The 15,013-nt window shown below is 33.8% G+C and overlaps 2 long non-coding RNA genes across 3 annotated transcripts in view; one reads left to right on the forward strand and one right to left on the reverse strand.

Moving 5' to 3' along the window:
- LOC141376146 (uncharacterized) overlaps window positions 1–12,795 on the forward strand; it is a 35,789-nt gene extending 22,994 nt beyond the window's left edge. Inside the window, exon 3 of the long non-coding RNA XR_012385455.1 lies at window positions 10,467–12,795. This is a non-coding gene — a long non-coding RNA (uncharacterized lncRNA). The remainder of the gene's footprint in view (window positions 1–10,466) is intronic.
- On the reverse strand, window positions 5,350–11,550 carry LOC101884718 (uncharacterized). 2 transcript variants are annotated; one of them, XR_011016750.2, is made up of 10 exons: window positions 11,381–11,550; window positions 10,643–10,681; window positions 10,292–10,528; window positions 9,814–10,146; window positions 9,204–9,527; window positions 6,905–7,000; window positions 6,480–6,545; window positions 5,813–5,887; window positions 5,702–5,730; window positions 5,350–5,555 (listed from the first exon to the last, which is right to left on the reverse strand). It is a non-coding gene; the product is annotated as an uncharacterized lncRNA (long non-coding RNA). The 2 variants fall into 2 exon arrangements; XR_012385446.1 differs by having other exon boundaries at window positions 9,867–10,146; window positions 11,381–11,488.
- Window positions 12,796–15,013: the final 2,218 nt, after the last annotated feature.

Consider the following 15,013-nt stretch of genomic DNA (forward strand, 5'->3'; position numbering starts at 1 on the left):
TCATCTATAGCACATGTCTTTGGACTGTTGGGGAAACCGGAGCACCCAGAGGAAACCCATGCGACCACTGGGAGGACATGCAAACTCCACACAGAAACGCCAACTGGCTCAGTTGGGACTCGAACCAGCAACCTTCTTGCTGTGAAGCGACAGTGCTATCCACAGAGCCACCATGTCGTAAAATTACAATTTTGTTCATGGAAAATATGTCAGAAAGACAATTTCAACCAATTTCAACAAAACCCATCATAATTGAATGTGAAGTGAACCTTAATGTACTAATAGAAGCATTTGACTCATTCACTTCCAATGGGAGTGTGCTGTTCTTGGAAATGTATTTTCAGTGAGTCAGAGTCAGCGACATGTCCATCATAACACATCAGCCTTGAGTCTCTGTATCCCAGAATCCCCTGTGCTCTCATTCATTCTCTTACTGTGCCAGTGAGCTAAACTCCAACCCCCCTAAGCTGAAATGCTGTACCCCCCTCCCCTCCTGAAACTCACAATTTTTATATATGCTCTAATATAGCTGGCGTACAAATATTATGTGGCTGTAAAAAGCAGATGAAATGCAGCATGACTTTATTTACCCAAATAAAATGCTGCAACGTGTCTGATTAAACTCGTAGATCAGGTTCGGTTCTCTGTATTCATACTGGTCTTCCGCTCTCTTTGCACTTGTTAATTAGCGTATTAGCGAAGCTCCAACTATAAAGGCTCGTTCTCCATAACAACAGTCATTTAGCGACAGGACCCTTGTTCTATTACAAAAGAATAATAGATTCACAAGGACACATTTCCGCCAACATACTCAAGATTCATGCCCCAGGTATGTATCTGCACGTGAGAAACCCAGACAACAGACATCTGGTGCCATAGACATCCCAAGGCGTCCCTTATCAGCCGTTTGCAAATGCTAAAGCACCGCTAAACCCTTTTCGGCTGTTGAGAATCTAATTTCCGACTTGCTTCAAAAATCTCTGAATATCATTTTTTATATTGTATCATTAAATTCCATCCTAACACACATTAACCTTAAGATTATGTTCCAAAATAACTGTACGTTGTATTTTGGATGTTGGTAATGCTTCCAAGATTCTTAACTAACTTAACGAGCAAGCCCTTGGGCAACTATAGCTTAATTATTCATTCATTCATTCATTTATTTTCTTTTCGGCTTAGTCCCTTTATTAATCAGGGGTCACTGCAGTGGAATGAACCACCAACTTATCCAGCATATGTTTTAGGCAGCGGATGCCCTTCCAGCTGCACACTCTTTCACACACATACCAATTCAGTTTATTAAATTCACATATACCGCATGTCTTTGGACTCTGGGGGACATCGGAGCACCCGGAGGAAACCCACACGAACACGAGGAGAACATGCAAACTCCACATAGAAATGCCAACTGACCCAGCTGATGCTCGAACCAGCGACCTTCTTGCTGTGAGGAGATTGTGCCACTGTGACACCCTAGTTTCATTATGTAATAATGATATATGTTTCTGTTTTACTGGTATCTTACCAGCATGACTACACCCGTCCACACCAGCATCACCAACTTGTAAATAAATTTTTGTCTGAAAAGAATTTTTACAAGAATGCTGATCAAATGGTTTTACACTTTAGCCAACTGTGATTTTTTTTTAATTGATTTTAATTCATGTTAAATGATTATTTCACCCAAAAAAATTTTATTATGTTACTTAATACTTACCCTCAAGTCAATCCAAACCTCAGATACCTATATCACAGCAAGAAGGTCGCTGGTTCGAGCGTCGGCTTGGTCAGTTGGCATTTCTGTGTGGAGTTTGCATGTTCTCCCCATTTTGGCGTGGGTTTCCTCCAGGTGCTCTGGTTTCCCCCACATTCCAAAGACATATCCTATAGGTGAATTGAATAAACTAAAATGGATGTAGTAGTGTATGTGTGTAAATGAGTGTGCATGGATGTTTTCCAGTACTGGGTCACAGCTGGACAGACATCCGCTGTGTAAAACATACTGTATGCTGGATAAGTTGGCAGTTCATTCTGCTGTGGCAACCACTGATGAATCAGTCCCTCTAAGCCAGGGGTCACCAATCTCGGTCCTGGAGGGCCGGTGTCCCTGCAGGGTTTAGCTCCAACTTGCTTCAACACACCTGCCTGGATGTTTCAAGTGTATTTGATAAGACCTTGATTAGCTTGCTCAGGTGCGTTTAATTAGGGTTGGAGCTAAAATCTGTAGGACACCGGCCCTCCAGGAACAAGTTTGGTGAACCCTGCTCTAAGCTGAAGGAAAATTAATGAATGAATAAATGAAATTAGAGAGCTCCCTCACCCTTCATAGACGAAAAAATTGGAGGCAGAAATGGAGGCAGAAATATTGGCTATTCTATGTGACTTCAATGGTTTAACTGTAATCATACTTTTAGAACACCGTGTGCAAAAAAAAAAAAAAAAATGTGTTCACTAAAGTTTTGTCTTCCTCATCAAAGTGTCTGGGTTTTTTGAGTTTGCAGCATAACACGCAAGTGCATTTTAGGGTGAACTAACCCTTTAATTGATTCATTCATTTTCTTTTTGACTTAGTCCTGGCTTAGTTCCTTCCAGCTGCAACCCATCACTGGAAAACAGCCATACACTCTCATTCACACTACAGACAATTTAGCTTACCAATTAACCTATAGCGTATGTCTTTGAACTGTAAGGGAGACCGGAGCACCTGGAGGAAACCCACACAAACATGGGGAGAACATGCAAACTCCATTCAGAAATGCCAACTGACCCAGCTGAGGCTTGAACTAGCAACCTTCTTGCTGTGAGATGACAGCGCTACCCACTGCACACTTAAATTTATAGAATGCACATTTGAGTTAGATGTCAATATTTCATTACTTCTTGATCATTTTAGACCAAAACAAATTCTACTTCCTTCAAAAAATTCCTGTCACATTTCTCTCTCTTTTGAACTAAACAGATGATTTTTTTAATAACTTGGCAGTTTTAGCAGCACAGAAAAGGTAGAATTTCATTGTCGTTATATTCATATGTTTGTTTTAAGCCTGACTCACATTGTGCATTAATTTAATAATTCTTAACAATTGTAGCTTGTCAGACTCTACGAATATGATCCCACATCACACTTTAAGATCTCAGTTGTCATAATGTTAGTATATTCGGTGGTTGACTGGTACCACTACTGCTCCTAATAATATTTAGTTATAATTTTAAAAGGTAAGAAAAAAAAATAGAAAGACACTTGGTTTTGCTGCTGCATCTACAGAGTACATATAGCGTGTGTTTGGAAAAAGTAATATATTTTTTATTATTTTTGTCTCTTTTTCTTTTTATTAAACAATTGTATTTGTATTGCTTTAGGTGATATTAACCAAACTTCTTCTCTTTAGTGTAATATGTTTTGCATACCAATGAAGCATTTTTGCAGACCTAGATGAAGCTGATAGAAATGCAAAGACCTGTTTGTCTAAAATTAACTTCCTGTGAGCAGAAATGTGTTAAAACTGAACAGAGAATATGTGCAATTGAGAAAGTCTTATGCTTATAACGTTGTGCAGAGTATTTGTAGAAAAAGAGGAAGTTTGTATGGGTGCAGCCAATGGAGGACTGATTGACAAGTGACAAATTCCACTAAACTCCACTTGTTAATATCAGCTGCATATAAAAGCTGGACTCAGAAAATTAAAATTGTTGAGCACCTCCTGAATGTAAGTCTTGCATTGCATTAGGGATTACCAAAGTTCTGTGAATTGAATTATTCATTTGTATCCAAATTACTGATTTTTGACATTGAAGAAAACCCTCTCATGACCTTTTTTATTGAACATGCATGAAATTGATTTAATATTCCAACAGGTAATATTGTAGATGTTACTCTTCCTCATCCTCACAATCAACATTCTCACATTCTGGCATTTGAACATTCTCTTAAATCCCTAAATATATGCATCAGTTGTTATTTTAAATGTGAGCTTGCATTTATATTTATTTGAAGGCACGTTTTTTATTTTCACTTATTCCTATTTTTCTCTTTCTTGAGGTCGAAGTAGCCTATTTCATAACACCGATGTAACATTATGCAAGTCTAACATAAACAGCAGTGTAATTTCAGGGCATTTTGCAAGAAGCATGTTTACAACAGAAGATACCATTTGATGTGAATAGTGCTTTGTGCCTACAGATTCCTCCAAGTATTGCTCAGTCAGCACAACAAAAAAGTATAGTTTAGCTAGGAGAGAAGATAGTGTGTACAGAAGTTTACCACTTCTTAAAGTAGTGGATGCAAAAAACACTAAACCACTGTTGCTCATAGGTTTTCATTATTTTTTTCTGTGCATGTGTGTGTATGAAGAAACAGCTGAAGTGTTTAGAGTGATGGACAGAATAAAGCGATTTTTATGAAATTGGACATATTAATTCAAAGTGAAGGAGCTTAAGTCAAGCAGAAAAGCTTTGCTTAACTAAAAAAGGTGCTGTGATTGTCAGTTGTTGAAAGTAAGACTTTGGATTTGAGTCTACCCATCTTGACCGTATTCATGTTTTTTCTTGTAATAAGTCTTTACTGCATGATGTGGTCAAAACCTTCGTAAAATAAGATTATCAAACGCCTACATTTGAAGACAAAGATGTGAGTCCAAGCACATGTTAACCTTGTGATTTTTTTTCTAAACACTGCCTATTCTGTTAACATCTGCCTCCTCACTGAACATCATTTATGAGCATTTTGATTCTGTCATACTCTAATTCATCACTCAATGCTTCTACTTAGCAGACCTTGACAAGCGTTTTAAAATCCCCCCACGTTTACATAAAGACGCGCATTTATACAAAGCAGAGCAACCTTGAGTTAGTGAGAAGCGTTATCCCTCCTTCATAAAGACGTCCTATTCAAACTAGTTTTTTTTCCTCTCTCTCTTTCTCTCTCCACATTTTTGTGTGTTAGATTGAAGTACATTGAAGTTGCATTTTCTGGGTGGATTCCAGAAGGATGACAAGTGACAGAGAGAGCGAGAGATTTCAATGTGCAACAGCATTTTGTACTTACACTTTTATTATTATTATTATTATTATTATTATTATTATTATTATTATTATTATTATTATTATATTTCAAATATGTTTTCAAACGGTGCCATCAAATGATCGTTTCACCAGAATGCATTCACCTATATGAAGCTGCACTATTATAACAAATGCAAAGTCATATTAATATTTGAGTGTTTAGTTGTTTAAATGTGATGCAATATTAATAAAGGTAGCAGTCAACCATTTTCAGTCAGTCAGATTAATATTTGCAATGGTTTACTAAAGACACGACTGAGTTGTTCATCACGCAACACCTTTAGTGTCCTCATATGTAATCAGACAGCGCCATCTGCTGTTTGATAAAGAAACTTTATTCTGAGACCACAGTTTGATGTTTACAGTATATAAAGAAAACAGTTTAAAAGAAAGAATGACAAAAATCTAATATGTTTGACTTCTATTTAAGTCCGGACCCTGGATTTGTTGAAATAAACCGTTGCATAGGTCACACTGTCTGTTGGTGGTGTCTGTTGAGACATTATTTAACTAATTAGAAGTGAAAATATTCTTGGGAAAATTGGCTAAAGATCTGTTCGTAGCACAATAAGTGATCAAGATTCACTGAAAGAAAAAATATTGATATACTCTAATTACTTTACTAATCTGCACTCACCTCATTTCTTACATTTGTGTTTGTTATTTCTGCAGGGGAAAAAAAAAGCAATTATGAAATGGGGTTGAAATGAGATGGCATCATGTCATTCCTGCTTGAGAAAGGTCTTACCATGACTGTTTCTGCTTGTATGATGGTATGCTTCATGGCTTTTTTCTCTGATTCCCAGTGTACTTCTGCGCTTTGCTAGAATGAGGGGATGAAAAATAAAAAAATAAAACTTCTTCAGAAATCTTGTTCACAAAGGTCACCAGCATTATGCAAACGTTATGTATAAGCTTGCATGAGAATAGTTATACGTTTTGAGTAGCTCTTTATGTTAAAGTTCTGTTTCACATGCACATAGCCGTTGGGTAGTATTACATAGGTAATATCTAATGTATTATCCTAAACCTTGCCTAAACCCAGTTAACTTGTTCAATCCAGTACTTTTTAAGGAAATTACACAGTATGCTGGCAGTTAGCTCTCTGCAACTCTCACATAGTCTCTTATTGAGTCACACCGGCATGTACACATATTTAAACGACCATTTGCCAAATTACACTAACACATAAACTTTGTTGTCATATACAATTTTTAGGTTCTGATTTGTTTTTTAGTATAACTGGTAATATTTGTCAGTTAAATCATTTCAATGCAAATGCAAGCAATGTACATATAAAACGATTGCTATATTTCATTTATATATATATATATATATATATATATATATATATATATATATATATATATATATATATATATATTTTTTTTTTTTTTTTCCATCAATCTGAATACCTCTGTCATTCCTCATTTCACTGATATTGATATAGACTGGTTCAGATTCCTCAGCATCAGCTTGCACTGAAATTATTCCAAATACAACAAGACTTTGAGTAAAGAAAGAAAGAAAGAAAGAAAGAAAGAAAGAAAGAAAGAAAGAAAGAAAGAAAGAAAGAAAGAAAGAAAGAAAGAAAGAAAGAAAATGGCAATGGGATCGAATTTACTCTATTAATATAAACATACACAATAAACAGCATAATATATCAGCTTAAATGAGACCATACACTAAACTAAGAAAACATAGAAACTTAAATGCACAGACTGATTAGCATTATTAGCATTATTATGTACATGAGATGAAAATAATCATAAGATTTTTTTTTTTTTTTTTTTTTTTTTAGAGGTATACTGAAGGTGAGTGAGTGCCAGCTTTTTTGTACCTGATGTTAGTTTTCTGTAGAAGTAATACGAAAGAGCTCCAAGCAGAATCCCAAACAAACTCAACACAGTGGAAACTGTAATTTTTGTGTAATTTGCTAAAAGAAAACAGACCTCATTAGTACATAAAAGTGTACATTTATTTCAGCTGGCTTGTACCTGGATCACTTGAAGATGGGCTTGAACATTACTTTGTGTCTTGGTGTAATTTTTTTTTTTTTTTACTTCTGAAAAAATATATTATGCTTCATTTATCCTTTATGCTCTGCTTAGTTTGGTTGTCATTTGTTCTGTTTGGGGTTAGTGTGACCCCAAAATGTATTATATATATTGGACTCATCTTTGTCTTCAAATGTAGGCATCAGATAATGTTATTTTAATTATCTCAAGTTCATCAAACTTTCTCAACGTTTGTGACTTCAGATTTAAATGTACAAATAAATACAAATGTCCTTTTTATGTGTTTTAAAGTGTCTCTTAGAAAAAAAAGAAAAATAAACAAAGCCAAAAATGTTTTTTAAAGAAAAGAATTGTCGTTGCATGTTATTTATTTAAATTAACCAAATATTTTTTTTAAATCATTAAATTTAGGATTTAACAGAAATGTATTAAATATGTGAATCAATTCAACAGCATTATGAAGACATGAACAGGAGTGAAAAGTCATTGACATTTCCAATTCCTTTTCAGTTGGAGTCATATTGTCCAAAACATGACAAATATAACTTTTTTCCCACACCCGTGTTGTGTGTACATGTACACATTTGGTCTCACCCTTTCATAATTGTGTTTTATATTTTTTGATTATTATATTTGTACTACCAGGCTTTCATTTGTGTCAATTTTTCTGATTTATAATGATTTGGTTTAATTTTACAGACTTTTATAAAAAGGTGCTTTTAACTTTAGAAAGTTCGATTTTTAAAAGCAATATCTTAATTCTGAATATTCATCGCATCTGCAAACAGATGAAACAACATTTTAAGATAAGGTGACTTTCTCTTCTAACTCCCATCGCTAAGAATCCACAATTTATTCCATCAACATTAGATGGGACTTTTACACAATGAAAGGAAATGGGTGCACAGAGGATCATTTCGCTAATAGAAATCTAGCTTCGTTTAACCAATTCCAACATAAATTTTAAATTCCATTATTTTTTACAGATTAGGAACTACACACATGCCCATCCATCTTCATTGGAAAGTACATCCCTTTCAATCATTGACAAATGCCTTGACTGGTGTAAAGGTAGTAAAGAAGCATTACCAATAATTTATGAACAGCTGCAATATGTTGCATCCCTCTCCAAAATCTTAAAGTCTTAAAGAAGAGTGGGAAAAAAATTGTGAGTGCAAACTTTGGAAGAAATGTGGCCATCTGGTTTGGAGGGTATTAATAAATACTCTATTAATTCTAGACATTGTCTTATTTAGTTTAAAATAATTCATACATTATTCAAAAAAAAAAGTGACAGAATCTTGCTAAATATTTCACCTCTTTGCGACGAATGTAATTCATTTGATGCGGATCTAACTCGCAGCTTTATTTTTTGTTTTAAGATACAGAATTATTGGAATGGAATTTTTGAAGTTTCTGAAGTGCTTTCCAAGGTGTTGAAGTGAAACTCAAACAACTTGAAAAAAATTGGAATCCTTTTATCTGTTGCCTTGAAAAAAGCTTTGTGGAATAATGCATCAATTCTGTAATGTTTTCATGTGCTTTGTCCTAATATAATAATACCATATTTGTAATAAAAATGCTTTATCGTACCCTGTTGTTCAAGCAGGTCTTTGTAACAAGTTGGCTTGTTAGGTGTTTTTTTTTTTTTTTTTTTATGATTTTCGTTTTTTTTTTTTTTTTTTTTACTTTAAAGTAAAAAAGTTACTATGTTATATGTGGACAAAATATGTAAAACAGAGAATCCTATTCTTTCTGAATCTGCATCTTCAATAAAACTTATCTGACAAAAAATATTTTTGTTTTGTTTGTTTGTTTGTTTGTTTGTTTGTTTGTTTGTTACATTTCTTTTCAATTTTAGTCATTTTTACCACAATCACAACAAGGGTTTTTTATACAGTGGTTGACAAGGACATGATGTAATTCAATATAGTTTCCTGTGAGGATTGGGTTTAGGAGTATGTGTGGGGTAAGGCCATAGAACTAGCGATTATTACTGTATAAATTACTTTACGCAAATAGTCCCTATAAACCACAAATAGCCCACCAAAATGTGTGTGCGAGCGACGTGCTTGAGTGACCCCAGTCAATACAAGTAGGTGAATTGTGTACTGATATTACCTCGGTTTGTTGCAGTTGAATTTTTTGGTGATATTGTTGGAGCATTAGAGGTAAAGCTGACTATTACAGGCGCCAGAGCTCTGAGCTGATTCTCTGTAAAAACTGCACACTGCCAGTGCAGCGACTCTGTTTGATAGCTGGAGAGATTCAGTGTGAGATGCAATTTGTTGTTTTTCTCAGTCATCATTTTCTGTTGTTCCAGCACTCCTCTGTTTCTCTCCATCCTGAGCCAAACCAGCGTCACTGATTCAGTCACTTCAGAAAGCTCACAGGTGAGAAGCACAGACTGATTCCTCGACACAACACCAGGGGGCTCTACTGACACTGAAATCAACAGCAGATTTTTGCACATAATGCATTTATAAAACAATGGATTTGCATGTTCAAAGATCAGATGTAAATCATTTATTTTGTTCAGTAGAAACAAGCAAAAATACATATTAAAGGACCTAAAGATGTTGTGAGAATATAAGCCTCACTATCAAGTTCTTTTAATTAAATTGTGCCTGCACTGTACATTTGCTTAAGTTGAATTGAAAATTAGTTATCCCTTTAAAGAGCTCCATACAGTATAAAATGTTGACAAAGTAAGTAAGAATATGATTAAAACCTCTGATGGTGTGTAGTATTGTGGTTGTGTAGATGGTAGTTTCTGTAATGCACCTGTACGTGCCACTATAGTTGAAGAGGACAGGTGAGATGTGAAAGGTAAAAGCTTGACTGTTGTATGTGGTTGAAGAAAATCTTCCTGGTTTAATTGGTCCTTTGACTTGAACTTTTCCTCCTTTTTCAACTGTCATTAGATCAATCTGTGAATTAGGTCTCTTCTCCCACGTCCACCTCCAGCTATCATATTTCTTGCTAGACTTGCAGATCAGTGATACATCACTTTTGCTGGAGCTCTGTCTGTAAATAGTATGATTTTTGGTGTTTCTATGCGTGTCTGGAAAGAGAGTAGGTAACCCAGAGAATTTCATTAAATACACCACTGTTAGTACATTAACATTTTAAATATTTTAGGTTAAAATATTCTTTATGGAAACATTTTTATGGATTGTTATTTTTAGGCTTGCTAAATGTATACATACGTGTTTTGACAGTAAGCATGTGATTTGTAATAGTTTGTACACTTCCATCTTCGGTCAATCTGCAGTTATATTTGCCTGTACCATGTTCATCTACTGTGTGTAAGATGATGTAGGCAGAGTTGTTGTATATTAAAGTGGTGTTGGATGTTGGTTTTCCTTCTTTTGTCCACTGCAGTGTTGAGGATTCAGACAGAAGAGAGACATCACAGCGCAAACACACATCAGAGCCAGGAGAGACTTTGAAAGAATGAAATGTTAATAGGGTGAGAAATGCATCTTTATTACATTTAAAATGATGAAAATTGATATTGTTGTTTTTATTATTTTTTGCTCTGATGAAATTAAACTTACCTTCTTTTGGGGACTGAACAGTTTGACTTAATGGAAATTCTGTGTATGAAAAACAAGTTTTAACAATTACAAACCACAAACCTTGCTGAACAAAACTCCAGAAATTAGCAGAGGACTTTGCAAAAATACATTTTGTATTTATCAGCATTTCCTGAACATTTAAACAAACAGAGGCTTTATACTGTATCCCTTATAAATACACAGTTTTTATAAAATTGGTTGGTAACACTTTATTTTGATGATCTATTTCTGTCTGCTTAATATCTGTTGATAAGCTCCTTTAACAGACATTTAACTGACTATAAGAAACTTTTAAAGTACATGTCAACTTACACTAACCCTAACCCCAACCTCACAGTCTACTTATAATCTAATAATAATTAGTTGACATGTAGATGCACTTTAACAAATTCAACAAACGGATAATCAAAACAAAGTGTAACCATTTGGTTTGCTATTTATTGATGTAGTCATGTTTAATCTGCTGTCGTATAATATTTTACTTCAGACTTAAGTGCCTGAGGAACACTTCTGACCAATTGTTTAAAAAAAAAAAAAAAAACTTTACATTTGTTTTCAGTGAAACTGTTATCTTTAAATAGATTTTCAGTTTGAATGTAATGCCAGGAATGCTGTAATCTACAGATTATTGCACTGTACACATGACAAGGTTTTCTGTACAAAGACAAGATTGTTGTTCATTTTAAAATTATTAAAGTTGGTTAATGTCAGACTCACCAACAGCTTGAAATTTAGAACCAAATCCACAGATCAAAATAAAGGTTTTAAAAAATATAACTGACATGATTTTTTCCCCCCACTGCCTCGTGTAAACTGATGTAGTCTGAAGAGTTTAAAGAAAGAACTAGCCAGCAGCTTTTACTGGGCGGTACAATATTCAGATATCTGTCTGTCATAGAAAAGATCAGTCACCAAAAGAGTTTTACAGAAAACATCCGTTCTGAAAGATACTGTACTCGGTTACTACTAATATGTTCTGCAATGTGTTACAATGTTAAATTACAAGTAAACAAACATTCCACAAAGTCAACAAGGTGAGAATAAAATAATTGTATTTTATTAAATGTTCTGCATGCACAGGTATTGGTTCAAACTGCTTTGATTATTTTTTGGTTATCTTACCTAAATGAAATGTTTAAAAATATTACATTAAATTTAGACTGTGTGTTTTGCACATTTAGCAGGAAATGATTCGCTAAGTTGAAGTGATCTTGAGGTTTCACTCAGGCGCACGAATAAAGATCTAAAGTTTGATTAAAACTCACAACCACTTTTAATAAAGATCTGTTTTGAAACTTGGTTTCATTAAATGCATGTGAATAAAATATTTAGAATGTTATGCCCTTCAAATCTTGAAGACAAAAGTATTCTCTTACACTGATTTTATACTTTTCAGTAAAATGTAAACAATATAAATACTTATGTCACAATATACAGTTCAAGTCAGAATTATTAGCACCCCTTTGAGTTTTTTTTTTAACATTTCCTAAATGATGTTTAAGAGGAAGGAAATTTTCACAGAATGTCTGGTGGTAGTTTTTTCTTTTGGAGAAAGTCTTATTTGTTTTATTTTGGCTATAATAAAAGTATTTTTTAACCTTTTAAACTATTTAAGGGTAAAATTATTAGCCCCTTTAAGCTATATATTTTTAGTCTACAGAACAAATCATTGTTATACAACAACTTGCCTAATTACCTAGTTAAGCCTTAAAAATGTCAATTTAAGCTGTATAGAGGTGTCTTGAAAAATATCTAGTAAAATATTATTTACTGTCATCATGGCAAAGATAAAATAAATTAGTTATTAGAAATTAGTTATTAAAACTATTCTATTTAGAAATGTGTTGAAAAAATCTTCTCACTGTTAAACAGAAATTGTCTTACATGAGCAAACAAGATTGATCAGCTATAACTGATTCTTGTACTAAAATAAAGCTTTCATTCATTCATTTGATGTTTTTGAATCTATTTAATAGTAAATCATTAAATGTTCTGCTGAAGAGTTTCCATTGCCAAACTTAACTGTGCGGGCTGCATGTGTAGATGATTGTAGAACTGCAGTCGTCTATCTGAGATTTTCAGATAAATGTGTATTTATACTGTATGTGATTGACTTGAAACATTAGCAAATCAAAAAAACAATCTGAAAGGTTTATGATGTAATGTTGCATAGCTAACCTCTAAACTTGCATGACTGGTTTTAAATATGGGAAAACAATCACAATCACACACATACACACACACACACACACACACACACACACACACACACACAAGACAATGCGGTTGATTTGAGGCAATTTTGTAACTAATTTGTAAATAGTGGTTGACAAAAAAATGACAAATCCAATAATCGTAAATCATTTAGGTTAATCCAGAAAATATACATGCATGTGAAGCTCTGATCTTCAGTCAACAACATGACTGAACAAACAAACGAAACGGCACTGCTTATGATGTCTTATGATCAAAATAAAGTGGTATATTTTCCATCTGTTTGAATAAAAGAGCCTACTGGATAAAACTAAAGTAACATAAGAATTAATTAACTAACACATATACATTAAAGTTGAGGTAAGAAATGTTAGCTTTTCTGTTAATAGTCACTGAATGACTGTGTCCTCTCAAGCACTGAAGCTAAAACGGCTATTTAAGTAATGGAATACAAAATGTAGATAAAAACATATGTGAGTAAATGTTTAATACCTCTGACAGTGCGTATTAGGTTTGTGTGCTACATTATATCAGTCTGGAAAGACACAAGGTAACCTGGTGAATTTCATTTAATACATCATGGTTAGTACTTCTAAATTTGAAACTTTAAAAAATAAATGTCATTTTCATTCAACATAATTATTATCAGAGGGATAATAATTTTCAATTCAACTTAATACATAATTAATCCTAAACTAGATTAGGATTATTACATTATTATTCTCTAGGCATACCAAATGTATGCATACTTTTTACATTCATTTCTAACAGTTTGTATTCCTCCGTCTTCAGTCAGTCTGCACTAATATACCCCTATATTGTGTTTGTTTACTGTGTAAGATGATTTAGACAGAATTGTTGTATATCAGTGTGCTGTTGGACGTTGGTTTTCTTTCTTTCTGAAGGAAACAACCATTTCAAATAAGAGACACACAAGCAGCTAGTCTATTAGCACAATTACAGTATATTACCAGTTTCAAAAAAAATGCTCAGCATAATTGAGTACAGCCCATTTTGAAAATATATATTTTTATACATTTCTCAGTGAATATAGGCAATGTATTTTGGTACATTTAAACAAAAGATTTATTAAACAGATTTACTTATTCAAATAATATTTTTAAAATACATGATTCTTCATTCAAGCAAATATTGCACAGAATTCAAACAGGAAATATTCACTTTATTTTTCTAACTTTACCTGAGCAGTGCATTACTAAGAAATTTGTCTGTGAACATTTTAGATAAAATGTACATGCATAAAAGTTCTGTACTAAAGTACAATTTTATTTTCCTGTGTTTCTATTTGAATTATGTACACATGAATACAAGTCTTTTAAAATCTTATTTCTATGTGTTGGTTTAAGCAGCTGTATATACATAATATATTCGCTCATGTAGCTCATCATCAGAGAAGAGTAAGGGTTTACTAAACTGAATTTACTGATCTGGCGACGCAGTGGCGCAGTAGGTAGTGGTGTCGCCTGCCTGCAAAAAGGTTGCTGGTTCAGGCCTCGGCTGGGTCAGTTGGCGTTTCTGTGTGGAGTTTGCCTAATCTCCCTGCGTTCACTTGGGTTTCCCCTGGGTGCTCCAATTTCCCCCACAGTCCCAAGACATGCAGTACAGGTGAATTGGGTAGGCTAAATTGTTCATAGTGTATGAGTGTGAACGAGTGTGTATGGATGTTTCCCAGAGATGGGTTGCGGCTGGAAGGGTGTAAAAACGTGCTGTATGAGTTGGCAGTTTATTCCGCTGTGGCGACCCCAGATTAATACAAGGACTAAAGCCGAAAATAAAATTAATGAATTAATTTACTGATATTGAGGGCTCTCTTCAGTTTCACACGATCCTGCATAAAATCAATCTAATATGCTTCATATTTGATGTGTAAGAAACATTTTATTGTATATTTATAAAAAAGTGTGTAAATATATTTTTATTATTATTTTTCACTTATTTAAATGCCCTTCTGTGTTCATGTGTTGATACCTGTATGTATGTATGTACCCTGAGTTCCTTGTGTGTTTGCGCACAATTGTTGAATAAAGCTCATTCTGATTTTGATTAACATTACAAATATTTTTATTCCCATTTTTTAATCAATTTAATACATTCTTCCTGAAGGAATGTATTAAA

The sequence above is a fragment of the Danio rerio genome, chromosome 9, assembly GCF_049306965.1.
Source record: "Danio rerio strain Tuebingen ecotype United States chromosome 9, GRCz12tu, whole genome shotgun sequence".
Lineage (NCBI taxonomy): Eukaryota > Metazoa > Chordata > Actinopteri > Cypriniformes > Danionidae > Danio > Danio rerio.